At 30.6% G+C, this 16,969-nt stretch overlaps 1 long non-coding RNA gene across 1 annotated transcript; it reads left to right on the top strand.

Annotated features, from left to right (window-relative positions):
- The first annotated feature begins 10,423 nt into the window (after positions 1-10,423).
- On the top strand, positions 10,424-11,950 carry LOC145807531 (uncharacterized). Its single transcript, XR_014350674.1, has 3 exons — positions 10,424-10,678; positions 11,601-11,652; positions 11,748-11,950. It is a non-coding gene; the product is annotated as an uncharacterized LOC145807531 (long non-coding RNA).
- The last annotated feature ends 5,019 nt before the right edge of the window (positions 11,951-16,969 follow it).

Here is a 16,969-nt window from a genome sequence, read left to right as displayed (position 1 = left end):
CACCAAATTAATAATTAAATTTGCTTTGGGTGAGATGAGAGAAAATTAACTTATGAATTTTATAAAATTAAAAAATCACATGATATTAAATTCTATTTTTTTAAACTTTATACAACACTAATTTACAAATAAAATTTGTATTGACGAGGGACAATAATATTATTTAATTTTTTTTGTTTTTTTTTTACCTACAACGAAATTTTATTTATGCTGGTTGCTATATAAAGAGATGATTCATGAAACCCTAAAACCTTCGCTGCTGCTCTCATCATTTCCACTGTTTTGCTTTCATCTTATCCGCCTATCTGATCCAGCCACAGACCACTCTATTCGATCAAATTGTCCTCTCTTGTGGTAAGTTCTCTCTATATTTAATTGTCCTCTCTCTGCCTCTCTCTCTCTCTCTCTCTAAAATCCTCTTCCTCCCCGTTCGACAAAAACCCTCGATGAGTCGCTGCTGCTCTCATCTTCTATTTTGTGTTACTGAATATAGTTTTAACCTTATTCTATTTGGATGTGTTGTGTTCTCTGCCTGAAATCAAAGTTTTTAGATTTAGTCCTCTCTCTAGATTTAATTTCTAATTTTGTATTCCCTTATTGACTCCTCTATTTAGATTTAATTTCTAAGTTTTTATTCTACTATTTCCTACTAGTTGCTGTTGTGAAGATGCTTTGTGATATATAACTGATATACATATATATATATATATATATATATATATCTATTTATGTATCTATGTATGTGTTCTGAAGGTGTTTGGTGATGCTTTGTGATGTTGTTGTGAAGATGCTTTGTGATGGAACTTTTGTTGCTTTTTTATATTTAAGATTGGACTTTGTGTTTGATATTAAGACTTATGTTATGTCCTAATTTATCTATACTATCTATTAAGTGAACCCAATTTAGGGTTGGTTTGGCATAAACTAAAAAAGTTAAAAAGCCAAAAAGTTACTACAAAAGCCAAAAAGTTCACACTATTTGGGAAAAGCTTGTAGGGAAAGCTTAAGGCCCCGTTAGTTTTGGGGTGTAGAGAATGGAATGAGATTAGGATAGAGGTGGGACTATTTAGTGTTGTATTTGTTTGCAGAGTTGGGGAAGGGATTAGGATGGAAGAGGGGATTAAGATAGAGTTGAAAGGGGAATTGAGATGGAGGACGTGGAGGTGGTATTAGAAAAATAGTGAGGGGACTAGAAATTTTTTTATTTTTTAAATTTTTTATATGTTGGGCATTTTTTTTTAACATTAATGTTTAATTTTTTGTATTTTTTTATTTGTTTTATTATTTTATATAAAAATAATTTAACAATTTCTACACTAACAACTATCATCAAAACAAATACAATTTTTCTTAATCCCCTGACTATCAATCCCCTGACTAACAATCCCCTCACTATTAATCCCCTCATTATGAATCTCCTCTATTCTACCTTTGAAAACAAACGAAGCCTAAAGGTTTTAAATTATTATTTTGGAAGCTTGCGAGGGAATATATAATTTTGCCCTTTGCATTTAACATGTAACGCCCCAAAAATTTGGGCAAGGTATATCTATTTATACAACAAACCCACCTGATAGACAACACACATATTTATAGCTAACTATTCCATACATTCATTTCCATTTAATGCCAAATGCATGTTATTCACATCCAAATGCCTCAGTTCTAATCACAAGTATGCATTTTACAACAAGTATGAAATGGAAGCCAAACAGATAATAATTGCCCTACAGGTTTACAAATTTATCCAAGAACATTCTTAGTTACACAAAATGGAGTTTCAACTCAACACACATACAGCCCTGGGCTTACATTGAACAAATAACCATAAAACAAAAATGGAGCCTCAGCTCCGAGTCCTCCCAAGTTAGTGCCTTGGCGGAGGCATATCATTTGTACCTGAAATGGTTTCCCTTATAGGGTGAGCCACAGCCTAGTAGAGACATACTACACAACATATGGACCATGACAAGACCAAAGAGGAGTATGCTCATGCCATGCTCATGATAAAAATATTTATCTCTCTTTTTATAAAGCATGCAATGCTAAGATGCAACAACAGATATAAAATCATTTCCATTTTAAACCATATCTGTTACATGAATACAGGCTCTGTGAATCTCTAGGTGAGTGTCTGCAAGTAGGCCCTAATGCACTACCACTGTCATTTTTACCAGTAAATTGGAAAGCTCGACACCTAACCGCACAGTTCTACTCCCCTACCCAGATTCACCAAGTATTCATCTTTTCGCAAACAGATACATTTCCAATGAAATGAATGTAATGCAATGTCCAATGCAACAAATGAGGAATGTGGTTCAATTTACCTAAGTCTCATGCATTTCTACAACAATCATGGCTATCCTCCATCGATAGCCCAAAACAGATATTTCTAAATAGATATTTAAACAATTAAATTCCAAATTCTGATAAATACAATTTATTCCACATCTCATCAAATATGAACAACTACACTAGTTTTCATATCACAATCACGTCCGGTAACCTCTCAAGGTTCATTTCTAACCGTGTCGATTTTATTCCAACAGATACATTAAGCAAAATAATATCGTTAATGTCCAAGAAAACATCATTTTCTTTCCAAACTCATTCTCCAAGCATTATTCAATAATGACATCCTATTTTGATCAAAAGCCCCAAAAGTTAAACATAATTCCATTGTTTTCTTTAAAAATGCTCTTTTGGTCGCAAGCTGGTAAAAATTTCAAAACTGATCGAATCGAAGTCCGTTTTTGTTCTAATTTAAAACATAGCTCTTTCATAACCTTACAAACATATTCCAAGTTTACACTTTCGCAATTTGGGCATCAACTCTCTATTTTTCTCAAAATTTCTCTTTTAAGCAAATAAATCACAAATTTTTCAAAAATTCTAATTAAATTATATACAACTCTAAGCTCCATATAATCACGAAAAAAAGCATAAAGAAGTGTAGGAAAAATCCCTACCTCAAGCCAAGAAGCTTTCAAATTTTTTTGGCAACAAAAATTAAATCTACTCGGAGCCAAACAACGCATTTTCCGCCCTCTACGTTTTGATTCAAAGCACTAGGGTCAAAAATGACATACACTAGATCAAACCCATGAAAAACCAACATTGGAACCCTTTTTCTTTTCTTTCTCATGGAAAGAACCCAAAAGTTGAAAGAAAAATCCTATTTGGTCACTTATATATATATATATAGGGCATGTTTGATTGGATGGATTAGAGCATGGGATTGTGATTATTAATCCGTGGGCCCAATTATACTATGTTTGTTTTAATACTTTGGTTTAGGATTATTAATCCAATGGATAATTAATCCAACAAATTTGTAGGATTATTAGTAATGAGGTAGTGGTGGGATTATTAATCCAATGGATATTAATCCAATTGGATAGTGAATATCACACTAATTTAATAGGATTGTTAATACTTCACTATTAATCTTGTGAATCAAACATGATCATATAGTATAAGCAAATATCAAACCAAATATCTAACTACAAATATTTAACTATATATATACACCTATATATATATATATATCAATTAAAAATACATTTCAACATCTTTAATGACAAAAGTAAATATAATATTTTCTTACCGCAAAATATATTTCGTTTAATAGTACACACCATAAATATTCACAACTCTTTTATGGTAATCAAATAATAATAATAAAACCACAACACTATGGTTACTAACGGGTCACAATTCAATTAATTGGGTCCAAAATGAATGAAGTTTAATAATTTAAAATAAATCCCCAACTAAGATTAAAGTATGAATTCAATTTGATTCAACTCGTTACATAACAGCCCAAAGTCAAAAAGTCAACATGGGTAGAATGGTCATTTTGGTTTTACTACAATATTTTATTACACATCTTTTCGTAAAAAACTAAAAAGTTATCCCAAGCATACATCTTTTTTTTTCTCTACTTTTTTAGCCAAAAAGTCAAAAAGTGCACTTATTTAGAACATCTCAAACACCTACTCAATCTCTTTAAGCTTTTGCCACCTGTAAATTATAACTACACCTACATGTCTCAACTGCCCTACACGTTCGGTTCCCTCACATTTTATTATTTCACACCTACATCTTCTCTCACTTTAACTGCTCAATTATATTTTTTTACTTCATCATTCACGTTTGTTCCCTCACTTTTTACTCATCCCTTTGCACAAACTTTTCAAAGGATTTCCAATCTCTCTCAACAATTTCGTATCGGTGAATTCAATTCGGTCAATTCGTCCAACAGTTTGAAGTCAAATGAATCGGATTTGAATGGGTTCAACCACGGTTGGAAGATTGGTGGTGGGTCTGATTCTAATGGGTTAGGCTCTATTGTTGTTTTTATTTTTAACCTCAACCATTTTGTTAATTTTGGAAGCGATTATTACTCAAGTAAAAATATAAAAATATGTATTATCAAGTATGTTTTCTTTATATAATTTATTTTTATATTATTGGTATGTAAAATACAAATTGCGTATTGTAAAGTTTTTTTTATTTCTTCTCGTAGGTCTCTCTAAATTTTTAACTAAAACTCTTTTCTTCAATTTTTCTCAATTTTTTTTTCAATTTTATTACTTTATTACTTTATTATGATGTATCATAAAAATTCTGATGAACCAATTCAGATGGAGATATTGTTCTATGGCTGTTGCTTCCTTAATTTTTAGGCAGTACAGAAGGACTACAGAAAATATGAATACAAAGGTAGCGTTTGGTAACGTTTACGTTTTTGGTTTATGTTTACAAAAAATTTATAAACTTGTTTTTGTTTATTTTAAAAAAAACATAAATTACAAACGCATTTGGTTTGAACAAAATATTTGAAAATTTTAAAAACATAAACTAAAAAATATGTTTGTTCATGCCTAAAATATTTATATTTATTTATGACAATGGGATCATACACATTATAATTGAAAAAAAAATTAATTAAAAAAATTAATTGGAAAAAAATAATTGGTAAAAAATTATTTGAAAAAAAATAATTGAAAAAATAAATTAATTGACAAAAAAACTAATTAAAAAAAATTAATCAAAAAAAAATTTGTTAATCAAATTTTTAAATTTCTGTTTAAAACAAACGTAAACTCATTTTTTGAGTTTACGTTTTTTCTTCAAATTTGCAAACTGAGACAATCATTTATAAACTAAAAAAATTATCAAATAAGTTTTTATGATAATTTTTAAAAATTTTGTAAATATAAACTGAAAACGAAATGATTATCAAACAAGTCCAAAATAATTGTTCCTCATAGGCCATCCTATAGCACTCTGTGCTTCCTATTATAATGGATCTATATTTGACCCTTTGATTACCTTGATTGAGAGCCTTCTTAGTTGTTATTTAAGCCTTGGTTAAGGTGTTACCATAGTGGTTGGGTGAGATTGAATCAGAAACTCCAAATTTGAATAATTGTTATTGAGTAGTTTTCACTCTTTCATCATTTTCTCTTTCCTTACTTTGAATCTTGATGTGAGGCTAGAACCATTGGAAAACTTGCTTCCGGGGCTTCAATTTGGACACAAGAACGACCCTAAACGGAGTTCGGACGAGAAAGTTATACTTGTTTGAATTTCGAGTTTCTGTGCTGGAAGCATGCTCGCTCGAGCGAGATTTTCTTTGCTCGAGCGATCTCCGCGAGTTTCAGAAATTCTGAGAGCCTTTTTTTTACGCTTGAGCCAAGCTTCCTTCGCTCGAGTGACCACATCGCTAACAGACATTAAAAAGTGACTTTTTGGCCCTAAAACTCTATTTTTTTTTTCTCCCTCTCTTCTCCTCCCATCCTCCAACACGAAACCCTAACCTTCCAAACTCTTGATTTCTCTTTTATTTACCCAAGATTCACCCCAAATCTTTCAAGAATGTTGAAGAGGAAGCATAGATCAAGACTTCTACCGATTGTTTGCGATTTCATTGGAATTTCAAGTTGGTCTTCATCTTTAGCTTCAAATCTTGAGTTTCGAATCTTGAGGTAGGGATTTCCTTGTTCCTTTTCAATACCTCATTTATAGATAGATATGTGGTAGATTTGTATTGCATTAAAATCATATCCATTATGGATTTCTTTGAAAGTCATGAAAGGGAACCTAGGGTTTGTTATTTGGGAATGAGATTGTTAAATTAATTGTTGATTGGGTTAATTGGGGAGTAATCTAGCATGTTTATGTTGAAAGAAGAAAAAACCCTAATTTAATGTTTTGACTTGGTGAACTAAAAATGGGTAAAGTTGAATAATGTTTGTAAATTGTTATTATGGGTTGTGTAAATGTGTTAATATCTAAAAGGGAGAATTAACTATGGCATTGAAATTATTTTGGATTGAACATATTAAATTGAGTTGGGTTATGGCTTTGATATCCATGGAATTAGTTTTGTGAATGAAAAGAATAGATTGGGATAAAGGGTGGAGTATGTTAACTTGGAAAATAAGAGAATTGATTTTTGAAATGGAAGAATGAAATTATAACACTATGTGAACTTCAGAAACTAACTTGAGGTTGGATTTAAAATCTCATGAGAGTTGAATTATTATAATACGTGTGTTGAATACATACATTTGGGGGTTTTGTCCTTAGTTATCTTACTATTGTTGTTGTTGAATTTAAAGTCTCATGAGAGTTAAATTATTATAATACGTGTGTTGAATACATACATTTAGAGGTTTTGTCCTTGGTCATTGGTGGAGGATGACATTGTTGTGTTGAATTGTAATTTGTTGAATAGTTTATGTATATGCATTACACTTGTTGGTTGTACTTTGTCATGTTGTAATGATTGGTAACGTATACTGCGCTGAGAATGAGAGGTACCATTACCTTCCAAATAGCGCCTGGATAACTTGGCAGAGGTACCATTACCTTCTAACCGGTGTCTGGTAAATTGGCATTTCATTGTGGAAAGGTATATCCTTGGCATACCGTGCTTAAGGCAGGTAGAGCAGAACTTATTTATCATTATTGTCTCAGTGTATCTAGGCATGTTATGGGTTATGATGGTTATGGTTTTGGAAGGCCGAGTTGCCTCATTTGTTAATTAAATACTTGCTTGTTGTTTCCTTTTGCACTAAAGATATGCATGTATAGATATGAATGTGTTGGAAACGGACGTAAATACAATATTGAGATTGTGAAAAATGTGAAGGATATTGGATACTTGTGAACATATTTTGAAAAGGCAAATCAGGTGCAAGTCTGGAAAGTGAGAGAAAACGTAATGGGCTTGGTGAAATTGTTTTCTAGAATTTGTTATTGTCATATGAATTTTGGAAAAAAGATAACAAGAAGAAAGAAAAGTGAAGTGCTTACATTATTGAATGAAATGAATGATTTTGCGAAAAGTTCTTATATACGTATATTTTTGTATAAACTGTTACATTATTATTATAGTATGAGACTAAGAATTCATGATCATAGCTATCTGTAAGTTGTTATTGTTTGGGATCATGTTGAGATCCCTACTGGGCTTTATGTTTATCCTACGTTGCTAATCATTTTTCAGGTGAACGTCGAGGAGTGTTTCAAGGTCATGGATCTTCTTTACTTGTTGGCCACGTGGCCTTTTATTTGTGGGCGGAATGCCATTGATGTAAAAGGGTTAAACCCTTCCTCTTAGTTTAAAAGATGTAAGCCTACGGGCAATTTATTTAAATACAACTCTTGTTGCATTCATATTATATTCGGATGAGAGAATCTTTATTCATGTGTTCTTGTAAATATAAAGAGTTTTTGTATGTTATCTCCGAAATTGAATCTATAATAATGGTTTGGTAATGGAATCCGAGTAATAAAAAGGCGGGGCGTTACACATCCAAACCTCCAAATTTTGGCCCAAAAAGAAAATATGAATATAAATATAAGAACTTCATAAATTATGAATAGAAAATATGAAATATATAGTAGCAGTTTAGAACTAAGGGGTTGTCTAACAACACCGCCCTCATTTTATGGTAAGTGTTTTATCAGTGTTTGTTTATTTTCTTTAGTATAAATTCTGTAATTGTTTAGTCAAAAATATGATATTTATTTATTATTTATTTTTTTTAGTATCAAAATACAAATATTGTTTATTTTTATTTTTTTTTTAAATTTTGTAATTGTTTAAGAAAAAGAAAAAAGAAAAATTGGTGGCACGTCTCATCTACTTTGATCGTACATGTTTTATGAGTTTGCACAAGAAAAATTGGTGGCACATCTCATTTGCTTTGATCGTGCATGTTTTATTTAAAATTAGTGTTTGTTTGTTTTAAATATAAATTTTGTAATTGTTTAGTTAAAAAAATGGTATTTATTTATTATTTATTAATAATGTTTATTAATTTGCAGTTTAGAACTAATAACTTCTCAATGGAAAATTCACATTTCCATTTTGTTGATCATGTTCATTGAAAAAAAGAAGAAGAAATGTATACATTATAATGTGGATTTTAGGCTCAATTTTTTATGATTTTTTTAAATTTTTTCCACCATATAAAAGTTCAAACAAAATTACAAATAAAACAAAGAAAATGTATAAAATATGATGTGGATTTTACGCTCATATTTTTATGATTTTTTTTTTCTTTCATTTTTTCCACCATATAAAAGTTCAATCTAAATTACAAATTTAAAAAAAAAAAAAAAACTTGTATACATTATTGTTTCATTTTGTTGATCATGTCAATTTACGCTCATATTTATGATTTTTTTTTCATTTTTTTCCACCGTATTAGAGTTCAACCTAAACAAATAATAATAATAAAAAATCATATATACATTATTGTTTCATTTTGTTTATCATGTTGATTGAAAAAACAAGAAATAAAAAAAAAATATGTATACATTTAATGTAGATTTTAGGCGCATATTTTTATGAAAAACTTTTTCATTTTTCCCACCAAACAAAAGTTCAATCTAAATTTCAAATAGAAAAAATATATATACTATCTATGATATATCAAATTATCAATTGTGATGAATCAATTCTCCTTCTCTAAACTCTTTATTTATTTGTTTACAACTGGTGGATTAATGTATAGTTATTTAATTGAAGCTATTTTATTTTTATTTTTAAAATTTTCTAACCTAGGGTTAATTACTACTTCTTTTCACCCATTTTAAAATTAATAACAGAAAAGAGATAGGATACGTATAGGATTATGTATTAGTAACAGAAAATTTTAAATTTGTTTGTTATAGCTGATAAGGTTCAATTTATTTGTTTATTTTTTTACATTTATTGATTAGCAGTTTATTTTTAGATAATAAAAAGATTCCAAAAAATATTTAAATTAAAAAAAAAGAGAAAGACATAGGATATCTTGAAAAATTATGTATGAATATAATTTTAAATTTGGTTAAGCAAATAAAAAAAAAATTATAGATAATAAGGAGGACACCAAAATATATTAAAATTAAAAATAAATATTCAATTCTTTTCATGATCATTATAACAAAACTATTTGGATTGTTCCTAAAAACATTAAAAAATGAAACTTAGAAAAATAATTGAAGATAAATCAAAATTTTAAATTTGTTTGTTATAACGGATAAGGTTCAATTTATTTGTTTATTTTTTTTTATATTTATTGATTAGTAGTTTATTATTTGTGGATAATAATAAGATTCTAAAAAGTATTAAATTAAAAAAAAAAAAAAGAGATAGGATACCTTGAAAAATTATGTACGAATATAATTTTCAATTTAGTTAAACAAATGAAAAACAAAAAAAGTTTATAGATAATAAAGAGGATATCAAAAGATATTAAAAATAAAAATAATTATTTAATTTTTTTATAATATTGAGAAACCATTATTCTTATATTATAATTTTTTTTGAGTTATACAAGCATTACGTGTGCCCCACCGCTAGTTGAACTTATGTTATGTTATGTCTTAGTTTATCGAACTTCTAGACTTTGTGTTTGGAATTGAAACTTATGTTATGTCCTAATATATTGGATCGGTAAACATTAAACAAATAGTCACACTATTACAAAAACAGTTAAAGATCACACTTTGACAAATAAAAATATCTCACTTTTATTGAAAGTGTGATAAAAAAATTAAAAATTGGCATTTAAATCACACTTAATTTGATTAAGTGTGATAATATTTATTTTTTGTCACTTTTTAATTAAGTGTGATTATATATATAGTTTTTAATCACACTTTTTAATTAACATGTGATTAAAGATCATATAAAAAGAATTAAAAATATCTCATTTTTATTAAAAATGTAATTAAAAAATTAAAATGATTTTTTAATTAAAATAATTTTTTAATTACACTTAATTTAATACATGAGATAATATTTTTTTAATCACACAATTTAAATAAGTGTGATTATATTTTAATTGAATGTAATTGTAAATACAATATTCTAGTTCAAATAATTGTAAATACATTATCTCTATCTCTCTCTCTCTCTCTCTCTCTCTCTCTCTCTCTCTCTCTCTCACACACACACACACACAATCAATTCCCAATCAAACCTAATTCATCTCCCCAAAATATCTCTTTCAACTCTCTGCCTGCCTCTTGCTGCTCCTCACCTTGCCGATCGCCTCCGCCGCTACTAGCGTTGCCAATCGCTGCCGTCGCCGATCGTCGTCGCCACCTCTAGCCCTACCGGTCACCGTCGATCTTCTCCTCTTAGATCGCCTCACCGCTGGCCGATTCGGTAGGTTTCTTTTTGCTCTCTCTCTCTCTGCTTTTGTCTCCCTCACTGAGTTCAATTCGTCTTGTGGAGGACGGTCTCTGATTGTTTGAGGGCACTGTAGAGACATTTTTATAGTCTTCGCGTTTTTTAAATCTTTGCAATATCCATTCATATGATCAATTTAGCAATATTTACTATTGCGTAATTATGTACTGAAGTTGTGTTATTATTATTATTATTGGTTATGTTTTTATATTATTGTTGAATGGTGATTGTGGAAATAAAATTTTGAACAAATATTTATTTGGATAAACAGGTTTTTCATGTTGGGTCAATCGTGTCCTGTCATGTCTTGGTAAACAAGTTTAGAAATTAACCATGTCAATCGTGTCACCCATAGGTTGACATGATTATAAACATATCGTGTTCGTGTTCGTGCTTTCAACACGCGAACATGATATGACATGATGCCCACCCCTATTATACGATGATGAGCACAAAACCTAAGGAATAAATTGCATGAAAGAGAAGCTAGTTGCTCTCACTCATCAATCGCGAAGGTATTGTCTTGCGTTAGCGTTAGCGATGGGTCAATAACTACTGATTATAACTTCAACTAAAGGTTGGGTTGGGAACCCCTATAATAGTCAAACAACCAAAAAGTTACTAAAAAAGCCCAAAAGAGATATACAAAAAGTCAAATATTTCATTTTCTTTTTATTTTTTGCACGTTTGATTGTAAAAAGCCAAAAAATTATCCTAAAACACACTAGTTTTTTTTCATCTCATGTTTTAGCCAAAAAACTAAAGTTACTAAAATAACCTATTCTCAAATCAACCATAAAAATCAACGGTGAGAAGTGAGAGTGTGGATTAGTTGCAATTAATTTTGCTGCTTTCTTTACCCTAATTATTTCGCTTTTTATTTTTACTCGGTATTTAGGTTGGCTGGTTTCTTTTTGAAGTCCATGGCGAATGACAAGAAGAATAAGATGGTGAGTTTCATGTATATATATTTTCTTGAGAATGTTATACAATGAATTTCTTATTCTTCTTCTTTTTCTTCTTCTTCTTCTTCTTCCTTTTTAAGGCATCCTTCTGAGGTAGGTGTCAGATGGAAGGCCTCATTGAGTCTGAACAATGTAAAACAATTTATTTTACTGAAGATAGAGGAAATGCATTTCACCTCCGACGATTTAAATCAAAAGAAAGTGCAGCGCAATTACTCGAAGTTTGAAAAGAAATCGGCAATACACTTTTCCCCATCTATCTCTGATTTTTGAGGTTCTCTCTTTCTAAACAACTTATACTTCTTGTGAGAAGTTTCTATCTGCATATCATATAGTTTTTGCTAGTACACATCATTTCGCAATTCATTTTTCCCTCTTGGTTTTGCATGCTTGTTGGGTGATTTCACTTTCTCTTTGCTTGTGATTTTAAGGTAGGATCTCTAACTCTTGATTCAATATAGTAGAAAACATGTTTTGGATGTTCATGTCTCAAGAGTATGGTTTGAATTTCCAAGAGCATATTGAGGGATTTCTATTATGACAGTATGTTGGGGGATTTTAATTATGAAAGCATGTTCTAAGTTTCTATTTACTAAAAAACTTATTGTAATAAATAATTGCTTGAATGACTGGAATTGTGAATATTTATTGGGATTAAATTATGATTAGATGCTAGGAATCTCGGATACGAGATATGGATACGATACGACACGGATACGGCGATACAGAAAAATTTGAAAAAATAGGATACGGGTATGGCGGGGATACGTTTGTAAAAAATATTATTTTTACAATTCTTAGTAATGTAGTATGCATAAAAATAAAACCTAAAGCAAAAGACAACTTGATAAAAAAGAAAGATTCCTATAAATCTAAGAGTCTTCGAGGTTAATAGCTCTAACTTGTTCTAGTTGTTGAAACTAAACTTCCCGTACTCGAATTCATTTCCTAAAATTTATAAATTTGGTAAAGAAATAAAACAAAACATTAATGTAGTTATTTTTTTTGACATGAACATCAAAAAAATTCAGCAATTCAATTAAATCTCTTTAAATCTTTAAAGAGATAATCTGTAACAAGTTATTGAAGGGAAACCATAAATTAACATTAAGCAGAAGATGCAACACAGGTACAGAAAAAAAAAAAAATTTAAGAGTAAATTTTTGGCTGCTGTTTAACAGGACTGGAATAGAGTAAATATATCTCGGATTAGGATTGCCTTTCAGCTTAGTTGCAAAAAAAAAAGAAAAAAAAGAAATTCAAAGGGGTCAGAGAGAGAGAGAGAGTGAGTGAGATTGAGCGAGAGGCACAGAGAGATCAAGGGAGAGAGAGAGAGATCGAGTGAGAGGGAGAGGGAGAGGACAAACCTTGATCTCCTCCTCCTCCTCCTTGCTGCTGTTCGCGAGCCTTGAGCTAGGGCTTGGTTGATTTTTTTTGTTTTATTTTAGATTACTTTTGTTATTTTACATCTTGACCCCATTATAAGTTTTTTAAATTATTTGTTCACCCCACCGTATTCCGAAAGTATCCCAAGCGTATCCTCACGTATCCCAAACGTATCCAAAATTTAAATTTTTTTTAAAGAAATTGGGATACTTCTTTGCCGTATCTGATACGTATCGGACGTGTATCCGTATCCGATACATATCCGACACGCGTGCAGGGGCCATTTCGGAGTATCCGTACTTCGTAGATTAGGTGCCATGTTAGGGGAATTTCTTGAATCACCATAGAAAGGGAAATTTTATTATCATGATGGTGAATTCTAAGCAAGTTTGGGGTTTATTTTATAAGTTCATTAGAATGGGACCTTTGGAGTCATATTCTAGGTAAATTTGATTAAGCTATAATTTATACTTGATAAATTTTATATGCTCTACATGATTTGACAACATTTGAAGGTTATAAAAAATTAGTATTTGAGCATCAAGTGTATGATTCGAAACTTGTCTGCATACTTGCATGCCTTGAGAATGTCTGACATGATTAGTATTATGGACAACTGACATGTAAAAATGATGGGTTACCTGGCCTATATACATGATGTGCATGTTATGAATTTTAAAACAACTATACAAAATGCAAAAGAGTGCAAAAATAGCAAAAAGAAATGATAAACAGCTACTCTATCATCACGAATCATGCATGACTTCTATCTAATCATTATTAGATATGAAAATCATGATGAAGGTACATGGAAACAGTGGGTAAACAGAATAGTGGGTAAATAGAAGTTTAGTTATGGTTTGTTGAACAAAGCGAAGGATGCAATGTAAATTAGCAAGAGATGAGTTTAGGAATGCTCCCCCTAGGTTTAAGGTTCTTAGTGCCACATGCACCTTTTGGCAGCTCAAGAACACCTTTAGGTTGCTGGAATTAGGGTTGGATGTTTGGAGTTGGTGTGTATAGATGAAGTTAGATTAGTATGGTGTTTTTGCCCCCGTTATTCATCTTGTTAAAAGAGGGGGGTATATAGGCCTAGGAGGCTTAAGGGAAAAGCTTATACATATTAGGTCAAAATCCTAATGTTTTATATACATAGCTGCACGGTGTGCCGCCTTGCCATAAACAAAATTATAAACAAAATTTTGCAAAACTTGATCTACATACATTCAGGTCAAAACTTGCTGCTACACATCATGAATGCGACCGCATGTTTTTTCTAATCCGCAAATGTGGCCGCACCTTTTGATCAATGAGCCCCACTTTATCCCATTTTGCTTTCGCATTGTAGTTCAATTTCTGAGCATTTTGTGTACCCCTCATGTATTTAATCAATTTCCAATTGACTCTTTAGAGAAAAACTTGATTTTGGATATTCTTATTGAAGAACGGCAATTTGGAATTGGTTACCATGTGATCACACACCTCTTTTACCTTTTTGAAAATATTTTGAGAACATTATTTTGGCCAAGGTCGAAAATATTTTTGAAAGTTTAATTAGAGGAATGCTAATCCAGCAAACTTATTTGTAGTCCAAGAACGCCATTGCATTGGAAATGTAATGATGTCGCACCCTCTCCCACTCTTGATTAGCACTGCGGTCATTATTGTCTACAAGCATTTAGTGTGTCGTCGAGGAGGATTAAAGAATATTTTGATAGTGTAAAGAGATGAGTTTGGTGGTGGGTGGATGAAAATGAGAGTAGTATGATAATTTCAGTTTAGTATTAGAGGGTATTTGGGTATTTGTACTTGCTAGAATGTGAGGAGAATTCATATTTTTGACAAACCTTGAGGGTGTATTTGTAATTTATCAATTATCATTTGGATCACATCTAAGAAAACTAGGAGCATTTGTAAAAGATAGAAGTTTGTACCTTGATTGGGAACAAGATTAATTTGTAAGTACAATGTTGGTTCTTGATTTAAAATTGGCTAAAAAGTTAAGTTTGAGCGAAGTGAATGATTTTTAAGTATCTGTATTGGATTTGTATTTTTCTTGATTGATTGTGAATTTGGGGCATATTAGCTTCTTGGTGACATTTTGACATAGTAACTCATACCTTATATTTCCATGTAAATTTGTGAGATTTAGGTCAAGTTTGTTTGCTGATTGAATTTCAGTTAGTTTACTAATATATGATATGTTAGTGTTATCATGGAAATAGTGAGAAAAAAAATCCCGATTGAATTTGAGTTAGTTTACTAAAATATGATATGTTAGTGTTATCATCATGGAAATAGTAAGAATTGGTACTTTAGGCAGAACTTGAAATGTGAAACATTTTCAAAAAGGTTGGATTAAGGTTATGTGACTTAAGGTATCGTAACGGAAATGAGAAGGTTAACGGAAATCCAAGTGAGATATGTTTGATAGTAAAAGGTGCCTAGTGTGGATTTTGAAAAGGAAAAAAGATAGAAATGCTTGTTATCGTGGAAGTTTCAAATTGTTTATACTTATTAATTCTATGTACTATATTGAGTTGAATATATAATATAGGATGTAAACCTGTAAACCTGTGATAGCTCGAGTAGTCAGTCATTATAGGTAAACAACATTATGACATTTTGAGTACTCTGTAAAATATATTATATATATATTTTACCTCTATTAATGATTTGCAAGCAGGAGTATGATAGGCAAATGCTTAACCAGTGCTTATTTTATTTTAGGCCATACCTATGTTACTTGTTTTATTTTTTGGGTTAAAAATCATTTTAGGTTGATGCCTAAGATGATTACCTATTGGCTTTCGAGAAGCTAGAGACGAGTTTGGACGATTTTGTCAATGAACACAAAATTATTTTGTAATAATAGACATTTGATTTCTAGTCTATATCAAAATATTCTTATGTAAGTGTTATAATTTTATGTCTTGAATAAATTAAGCTGTTATTTCGTTTCTTTAATCATTTTTTAGCATTTTCTTTTAAATGTAATGATTTAATCGGATTATGTCAGCATCTACAGATAGTGGAAGTAAAACCCATATTGAGCTTGAAAAATATTTTTGTCTTACGCAATAGCTATGGCAACGACAATGATCATCTGCATCTTACCGTAGTAGATTTTGATTTTAGAGGTAAAATATATATATATATATATATTTAAACCACAAATAAATTGGCAGTTATATGTAAGAATATTTTTTAACTGAAACTTGATTGTGAACCTACAACGTAGATTGTGTTGTGTTGGCAACTCTAGTTGAGAAAATTAATGAGGCTTGTGACTATGAACTATATGGAAGTCTAGAAATGCACACATTTTGTCTGAAAATGGCTTAAAGAAATAAGCAATTTATTCTCAAATAATTGCAGTTTTTTTATGTGGTTATTTATGTTAATACTTGCAAAAGTATTTTCTTTGTAGTTTCCTTGCTGAGTTATATAAAAAGCCTCTCTTGTGGACATTGAATGAGAGAAGAGATCATTCACATGCAACCTTTGGGAATGCGTGTAGACCTTAATGCTTCTGATTTACAATGATGTTCAGATTTTTACTGAAGATCCATTAATGTGGCAAGAGGAATATTGAAGGTACAATAAGTTATTGAAATTGAAGAAAGGGATTGAAGCTGCTAAAACTGCATATAAGATGAAAAAAGGCATGCATCAAAAGGTAGTGGTAGGGGATGTCGGACGAAACGAAATAGAAGGATAATGCAACAAGAGATTGCTTGTCTTATACGGAAGAGCTATGCACACATTGATGAGGTGAAGTAGCGTCTTCAAGACCCGATAAAACAAATTTGAATATTCGCTTAATGAATTGATATTTTTCTATTTCTTTAAATATTTTTAATTGTGCAGGATCTTCAATGTGAGGAACAATTACAAATTATGTTTGACTGTACTT

Source organism: Camellia sinensis, chromosome 14 (genome assembly GCF_055761805.1).
Source record: "Camellia sinensis isolate YWXY chromosome 14, ASM5576180v1, whole genome shotgun sequence".
NCBI lineage: Eukaryota > Viridiplantae > Streptophyta > Magnoliopsida > Ericales > Theaceae > Camellia > Camellia sinensis.
The sequence above is the reverse complement of the archived record's forward strand: the minus strand, read 5'-3'. Positions and strand labels throughout refer to the sequence as shown.